The sequence below is a fragment of the Capsicum annuum genome, chromosome 6, assembly GCF_002878395.1.
Source record: "Capsicum annuum cultivar UCD-10X-F1 chromosome 6, UCD10Xv1.1, whole genome shotgun sequence".
NCBI lineage: Eukaryota > Viridiplantae > Streptophyta > Magnoliopsida > Solanales > Solanaceae > Capsicum > Capsicum annuum.
Genome location: NC_061116.1, coordinates 225,484,591 through 225,493,446, shown reverse-complemented (window position 1 = coordinate 225,493,446; position 8,856 = coordinate 225,484,591).

Here is an 8,856-nt window from a genome sequence, read left to right as displayed (position 1 = left end):
AATCTAAACCATTTTTCGTCGTCTATTGACACCGTCGGAGCTTGCCGGAGCTCCGGCACCGAGAAAATAGTGAGATTGAGAAAGAGAGTTGCGCGTAAAAGAGAGAGAAATTGGAGTTGTCGTGCTTGAGCTACTATTCCGGCGAGGCTCAACTTTTTCTGGTGAGTTCTTAGCCGGAAACCAAGAGCAAAGAAAAGAGAGATTCGAGTGAGAGAGAGAGAGTAACGGATAAAGAGAATCTAAACGCAGTAGAGAATCGAGAGGGAGAGATCGGGGAGGGGGGAGAATCTGGTCGTTGTTCAGGAAATTCTAGTAAAATTTTTGCCGGAATCGATGATCAGTTATCTGTTTCTGTGTACTCAGTTTCGCAGTCCGTAAACTCGCCAGAATCTATTGCTTTTGACGGACGTTGCCGCTGTTAAAAAGAATTAGTCACATTGTTTCAATTGTTTTCTTATGAAAAATCTCAATCGGGTCTTTTGTGAGAAGTTTTCGGGTTTTTGTTCCTCCATACGAAGTTGGGTTTCATCGTTGTTGAGGTTCGATTCGGGGGTATTCCGGTGGCAGCTTTGTCGAACCATTCGGTATTGAAATAAAAATTGAGGTCCAATTCTATCTCCTCTTTATTTAAATTTTACGTAATTGAATGATTTGTGCTTAAATGCTTGAATCTTCATTGGATGAATTGTTTGATGTTGATTTTAGATGTTTAAAAGTGTTTAAATAACCGAAAAATTTGTTAACCATGGCTTGAGGATTAAACTTGTTGATTTGGGGGTCGGGATCGAAGATTGATAATCGAATAAGTTGAAGGTTGTTGTTTTGATTTATTACTGAATATTGTCGAATTGGATAGTATCATAATAGGTCAAGTGGGTAGGCAATCGTAGGTTCGGGTAGGCAAAGTTTAGGAATAAGTATTTTCGTTGGATGTTTGAATGTGCGTGTGAATGTTTCTTTCTAGTTTATCGTATTTAATTCAAATGTATTCATTTAGCCGGGGAATGCCCCGAGATCACTTGTATTTGTTCACCGGGGAATGCCCCAACGTATCATGTTGGCGGAAAATGATCGTGATGAAGGCCCGCGGCATCGGGTAAGGCACTGGAGCTTAGTCTAGATTTAGTTTAGACTAGGATTTATATTTTCATATTTTTCTATTTTTTTGGACTGTATAATTGGACTGGACTTTACATTTTTGGATTGTTTTGTTTTGTTTATTGTGTGATTATCTTGCGTGCTTTTGTGTGGTTTATACATGTCGTAATGCCAAAATAGTTGATACGCTCTACCAAGCGACCGTGGTTGAACCACGGGATCGAGGGGTGCCTAACACCTTCCCCTCGGTCAACAGAATTCCTTAGCCGGGGTCTCTGTTCGCAAACCAGTTTAAAGAGTCGAATGGTTTTGAAAAGGATTTTCCCAATGATGACTTGGCACACCAGATTATTCCAAGTGGCGACTCTGAACAAAAAATGTTAATAATCCTTTTCCAAAACAAATTTTTATTTTTGTCACTTAAATAATAAAACCCTTTTCGAACATTAAAACATAAATCTTTTTTTGGAGTACGTTAAAAAAGGGAGGGGTGACAAGTCTGATAATTTTATGGAGATTGGAGGAGGGAATACAGGTGGTAAGGTGATATTCGGATAAAGAATAATATTAGAGGAAAGAATAGTAACAGATTTTGAGGATGGGGAGGCTGAGAAAGACGCCACTTGTGAAGAAGAAACAGAAAGTTGATCTTGGTAGTGAAGAGGTTGAAGAAGGAATGAATAATAAAGAAAAGGAGAGAAACGTATTTAAGGAGGAAAAAGAGAAGATGAAACGGATGATGGACTGTATCTGACAGGAAATGTAATGATGAGTGGTTCAGTGTTGATGGGAAAGCAAAGAGCAGCTTTTTGAAATAGGAAGGACTCTTAAGTTTTTGGCGGTTTTGGGAGTAACAAAGAACCGTGTGACATACCTGTTTCTCTTATGCAATTATTTGGCAAAATATAATTATATCCTGACTTTTTAGAACAAGATGGAAATAGTTGCCTGAGTGTTCCATCATCTCTGCAAAATCAACACATGAATGATTCAATTTACTCCAAAATCTTGGAATTAGGATACACAACTAAATGTGTAAGACTGACTTATTCAATAATCACTTAAGAGCAACTTATTCTAATCAAGCATTGAGGGATACTTACATAATTTTAATCATCACCAAGGCTAACCTATTTTTTTCAAATTGTTCTCTACTTAAAGCCTTAGTGAAAATGTCAGCAATTTATTCTTCAGTGGAACAAAACATGATTTATATCAACCCTTTTTCAACATTATCTCTAAGGAAGTGATGTCAAATATCAATATGCTTACTTCTCTTATGTTGGATAGGATTTTTGGCAATATTTATAGCACTTGTGTTATCACAAAAAATGAGAACACAACCTACATCTACCCCAAAATCCAGGAGCTGTTGTTTAATCCACAACAATTGAGCACAGTATGACCCAACAACAATATATTCAGCTTCAGCAGTAGATAGAGGTACTGAGTTTTGCTTCTTTGTGGACCAGGTGATCAAACATGATCCAAGAAAGTGTGCCATACCTGTGATGTTCTTCCTGTCCACCAAATATCCTGCATAATCAGTATCAGATACCTTTTGGATACCGTAACCTAAGATCACTGGTTCCTTGAGATATCTAAAGATCCTTTTTACAGATTTTAGATGAGACTCTTTAGGATTTGCTTGAAATCTAGCACATAGTACTACACTGAATACAATATTAGGCCTGCTTCTTGTAATATATAGCAATGACCCTATAATCCATCTGTACATCTTTTGCTCCACATCAGGACCTGTTTCATCCAAAATAAGTTTTGTAGCAGTGGCTATTAGAGTGTTGATCTCTTTTGCCTCTTCCATGGAGAATCTTTTGAGGAGTTCTTTTACATACTTCCATTGATGTATTATTGTTCCAGATGTTATTTGTTTGATTTGCAATCCCAAGAAGTAATTTAGCTCCCCCATCATGCTCATATCAAATTCACAACTTGTGAGTTTGTCAAAATCATGGGTCATGTTCATGTTTGTGGAGCCAAAAATGATGTCATCTACATATACCTGCACAACCAAAAAATCTTTTCTATTAGTTTTCAAGAAAAGAATATTGTCATTTTACCTCTAGTATGACCATGCTCCATTACAAACTTTGACAATCTCTCATACCAAGCTCTTGGAGCTTGTTTCCACCCATACAAATCCTTATCTAGTTTATACACATGATCAGGAAACTCCTTGCTTTCAAATCTTGGAGGTTGTTTAATATATACCTTCTCTTTAAGAATGCCATTCAAGAATACACTCTTAACATCCATTTGATAAAGAATGAACTCCATATAGGCAGCAAAGGCAACCAGTAATCTAATAGTTTCAATTCTGCCTACAGGAGCAAAAGTCTCATCAAAATCTATGCCTTCTTCTGTATTATATCCTTGGACCACCAATCTTGCCTTGTTCCTTGTAACTGTTCCATGATCATCAACTTTATTTCTATACACCCACTTAGTCCCAATTATTGTTCTATCTTTTGGGAGAGGAACTAAGTGCCATGCTTTGCTTCTCTCAAACTAATTTAACTCTTCCTGCATGGTTATGATCCAATCAGCATCAAGTAGTGCTTTAGTTACCTTTTTTCGCTCAATTTATGATAGGAATGCCTTGAAAGCACACATACTTCTTAATCCAGACCTTGTAGTGATCCCAGAAGTGAGATCAATGAGAACATTCTTAGTAGGATGTGATCTTTGATACTTGTAACCTTTTGGGACCAAGCCTAGTGAGCTACTAGGACTACTGTCGATGTTCTGAGCTGGGGTAGTTGGAGGATCAGTTCCCCCTGTCACTGTGCCTCCAGATTTAGTTCCCCCTATTTAGGTGCCTCCATGTTTGGTAGCTCCAATAGATGAACCAGATTGTGTAACCTATTTCTCGAGTGACTTTCTTTCTGCAGGTTAGTCTTAACACAGGATTCAGCAAAAACTACATGCATGCTTTCTTCAACACATTTAGCTCTATTGTTTAGAACCCTATAAGCCTTACTATGAATTGAATAACCTAAGAGGATTTCCTCATCACTTTTAGCATCAAAATTTTCCAGATTATCCTTTCCATTATTATGTATAAAACATTTACAACCAAAGGTTCTAAAGTAAGAAATGTTTGGCTTTTTTCCTTTTAATAATTTATAGGGAGTCTTTTCTAAAATAGGTATGATCATGTATCTATTTATAATATATGTTGCAGTACTTATTGCCTCAGCCTAAAGGTTTTTAGCAATATTTATAGCAAGCATCGTTGTTCTAGCCATATCTTCCCAGGTTTTATTCTTCCTTTCCACCACTCTATTTTGTTGTGGTGTTCTGGGAACAGAGAAGTTATGATCTATACCATTTGCTGAATAGAATTCCAAGAACCTGACATTCTCAAATTCTGTACCATGGTCAGATCTTATGAAAACTGATGAAGTGCCTAGTTTTTTTTTCAATTTTCTTGATAAAAATTGTAAAGACATCAAAGGCATCTTCTTTAGAGGCTAGAAACAATGTCCAGGTGAACTTGGAATAATCATCAATAATTACAAAAACATACCTTTTTCCATCTCTGCTTTGAAGTCTCATTGGTCCGCACAAGTCCATGTAAACCAGGTCAAGACACTTGGTAGTGCTAATATTGTTCTTTGACTTAAAGAAGATCTTACCTGCTTCCCCCTTACACAGGCACTACATAAATTTTCTTCCTTAAACTTGGTGTTGGGACATCCCAATACCATATCTTTGGAAGAAAGTATGTTTAGTTGTTTCAAACTTGCACGTCCAAGTCTCTTGTGCCAAAGGAGGGGATCATTTTCTATTGCACTTAGACAAGTCAAATCTGGTCCTGGTATTGCCATTATGTCAGCTTTGTATATATTTCTATATCTCCTTGCAGTGAGCACAATCTCTTTGGTGTCCATCCTCTTGACTTTGACTCCTGCAGAAGTAAAAATAACTTTATTACCTTTATCACACAGTTGTGAAATGCTCAGCAGGTTGTGCTTTAATCCTTCTACAAAATAGACATCTTTCAATGCTCTTAACTCAGATGAGCCAATTTTTCCTAGTCCAGTAATGATTCCCTTTTTTCCATCACCAAAAGAAACTCCTCCTCCATTTATTTTGGAAACTGAAAGGAACTTTTTCTTATCACCAGTCATATGTCTTGAGCAAGCATTGTCCAAGTACGAATGCCTTTTACTTTCTTTCACTTTCTCCTGCACGAAATCAATGGTTAGACTTAGGAACCTAGACAAGCTTAGGTCCTATTTTTTGAGTAAATGGATGAATTAAATTTCTTCTAGTCTATGCTCGCAATATGTAGTGCACCCTGTTTCTCTGACCTGAACCAGTTCATTTCTTTTTAGTCTGAGAAAATCTATTTGCCAAGTTTTGATTGTTTGATCTGCTTTTAGCAGCCATTGGACATTCAGTGGTTGGATGTCCTAGGTTGCCACAGATATAACATAAATCTTTAGGATCATCAAAACCTTTGTGGAATCCCAAACTAGTTTCTTCATTATGATTTCTTTCACTCAACTTGTGAACAATTCTTGAGGAATTTGTCCACCTATTAGCTCTTTCAAGATCAAGTTTCAGTTTAGATACTCCTTGACTCAGTTTTTTTATCATGTCTGCTGCATTACTACACTCTTGTTTGTACTCCTCTAATTCAAGTTCAACACTTTCTTGTTCTTTACTCATGGCTTTTTTCCCATTTTCAGTGAGTGTCAATTTTAGGATTTCAAACTTAAGATCATTATTTGAAGAATCCAGTTCTGCAACCTGTTTCTCGATAGTGCAGTTTTCCTGGTCAACTATATCTTTGCAAGCTTTTAAATCAATCAGATAAAGTTTAAGGCTTGCAAGACTGTTGAACAACTCATCCCTGTCAGAAGTTAATTCTTGGAAATCATCAATTAGTGTACTCATCAAAGAAACAAGTTTTGATTTAGAAAACAAGTGCAGTTTAAGTTCAAGTATACTTACCTCAGAAGTATCATTTTCTTCCTCCAAGTCTAAGTCTTCAAGTGCTATGAATGCAGTTTCATTAGCTTCATCATCATCTGAGTCAGATCCCCATGCTGCTATCATTGCACGTTCCTCCTTTCTTTTGGCCTTTTCTTTCAGTTTCTTTTTAGTCCTTTCCTTTTTCCATTCTATTTCCCATAAAGGAAAATCTCTGATCTGATGATCAGTCTTACCACATTTGTAACATCCATTTAGATTGTCATTTGAACGTTTCTTGCTACCTGTTCTCTTCTTCTTTTTAAAGAATTTGCTACAGTTCTTAGTTATGAAAACAACTTGTTCCTTATCAAGTTCAAATTCTTTATCACTATCAGAAGCCTTAAATGCCAAAATTTTCTCAAGAGCTGCTTGTTCTTTGGTTCCATCAACTTCCATTTCATAAGTCCTCATGTTCCCTACCAGTTCATCTAGGGTCATACCTGTGAGATCCTAATTTATCTCCCTAATTGCATTTACCTTAACATTCTATTTTAATTTTGGCAGTACCCTCGTACCTTTTCAACGTGTTCCTCCTCAGTGATGACTTTTCACAAGGAAGTCAGCTCATTTGTTAAGGCAGAAGCCTTGTCATCATTTAATGCAAGGATTCATTTTCCTTCATCTTAAATGCCTCATCCTCACTAAAAAGAAGAGAAATCCTGAATTTCCTTACCTGAGAGGTACCCTCATGTGCATTTACCAGTGCATCCCAAATTTGCTCAATAGTGGTGCAGGTTGACACCCTGTTGTATTCAGCAGGTCCTAATCCACAAACTAAAATGTTCTTAGCTTTAGCATTTTTCTTTCATGCCACTAAGTCATCAGCAATAAATTCACTCCTTACTTTCTTGACTGGTTCACCATCAACCAAATTCATTGGAATTGTAGGACCATCAGTAATCCTATCCCATAATTCATAGTCTTCACCTTGAATGAACATCTCCATCCTGGCTTTCCACCAGATAAAGTAGAACCATCAAAAAGTGGAGGTCTAGTAGTTGACTGACCTTCACTGTGACCAGTAGGAGGTGCGGAATTCATCATTGTGATCTTTTCTTAGGTGCTAGCCTTATTTAAGACAACCTCTCTCTGATACCACTTGTTAGAGTGCGTGTCCTATTGATTTTAATATTATACTCTACTAGTTGCCTATCTGTGGAACAAGTAAGTTAACGTAGTTCACAGAAGTAAAAGCTGAACACAGTATTTTTACGTGAAAAACACCCAGCTCAAGAAAGGTGTAAAAAATCACGACCTGTACCTCTACAAGATTTAATGCCAACTTCACTATTTCTCTTGAGCCTCAACAATTAACAAATTACAAGACTTCTTGTAAACTAGGAATTAAAACTTCTAACTCCTATTTCTACAAAAACACAAATCTTTCCAAGATAAGTGTTCCCAAGTCTTCGAGTTCCCTAACTTGAAGACACAACTCCTAACTCAGTTTATACTTCACTGAGACCAGAACGAAAAACTCATTACAACTCAAAGAACCTACCTATTACAAAGTCTACGACTTGCTAAGTATGGCACCAGGTTCTCCTTCAAGTCAGTGAACTGTTTTGCCGATTGTTGACTATCTTCTTAGTGCATGAGTAAAACACTTCAATGTCGTTTGTTGTATTTAAGCCAACTCCTGATTGAGTCCTTTAGTTGATGTACTCTTCTATCTTCAATAGGACTCACAAGTAGTTTCACTCTTTGTTTCTTCCGTTTCTCTCTAGTCTTGCAGAACTCCTTGATCAACTCAACTTCTAGATATTGCATTTATCTTCTCCTTTTCATCCACTTTGCTTATGTGATAAGTGTTGCAAGCATGTCTGATGTTCTTGCTTATCCATTCATGTTTTTCACAATATTATCTTATCAGTAGCCTTACCTATGACTATTCTTTCTACACTTGTATGACCAGCTTGCACAACATGTTTCATTCACATGTCAATCATTAAAACTTCAGTATTCTAACACACATACACTTATGTCACTCTATTTAAGCTCGGTTTAGTCCAACAGCGATCTATGTAGACATAAATCCAAGACTCTTTTTGTAAATCTCTATTGTTCGAATTTTGACCATTCTATTTGATCATTGCTTGATCTCAATTTTCACGTAGGGTGAAAGTTTCACAAAGATCCGTTATGTTTACTTATTTCAAAAAATAATAATAAACAAAGCAATACATCTGTTTGTGGACCTCACAATTTGAAAAGTGAACTAATCCTTTTCAAAAATCACGACAAATTAATCCATACCATAAAGTTTGAAATACAAGGATTTGCTTGCACTTTAATAACACGACAAGGCTTCCGGTAATACCTGAAAACACCCCATGTCATTTCGCTCGGTGGCGGAGCTAGAATTTTTATTGAGAGGTTGAGAAGTAAATATAAAAATTAATCGAAAGGGGTTTAACATCTACTATATATACATAAAAATATTTTTAATCATATAAAAATAGTACTCCATAATTTTTCGTCGAAGGGAGTTTGGATGAACCTGTCGAGCAAAGGTAGCTTCACCACTGATTCCAATCTCGATATGTGGAATCATTTTGCATTATATATATTGAAATTGTTTGGAAGAAATGGTCGGGGTTCGGTGAAAAAAAAAAAGCATAAGAAGAGCGTGACTGCCCTTGTTCAATTTGACTCAAATCTTGATGCTGCAACTCAAGCATTATAGAGGTGCAAGACTGACATAAGTACCGAAACAACCACAATATGCGCCACTGCCAAATCTTTCACCTCTAA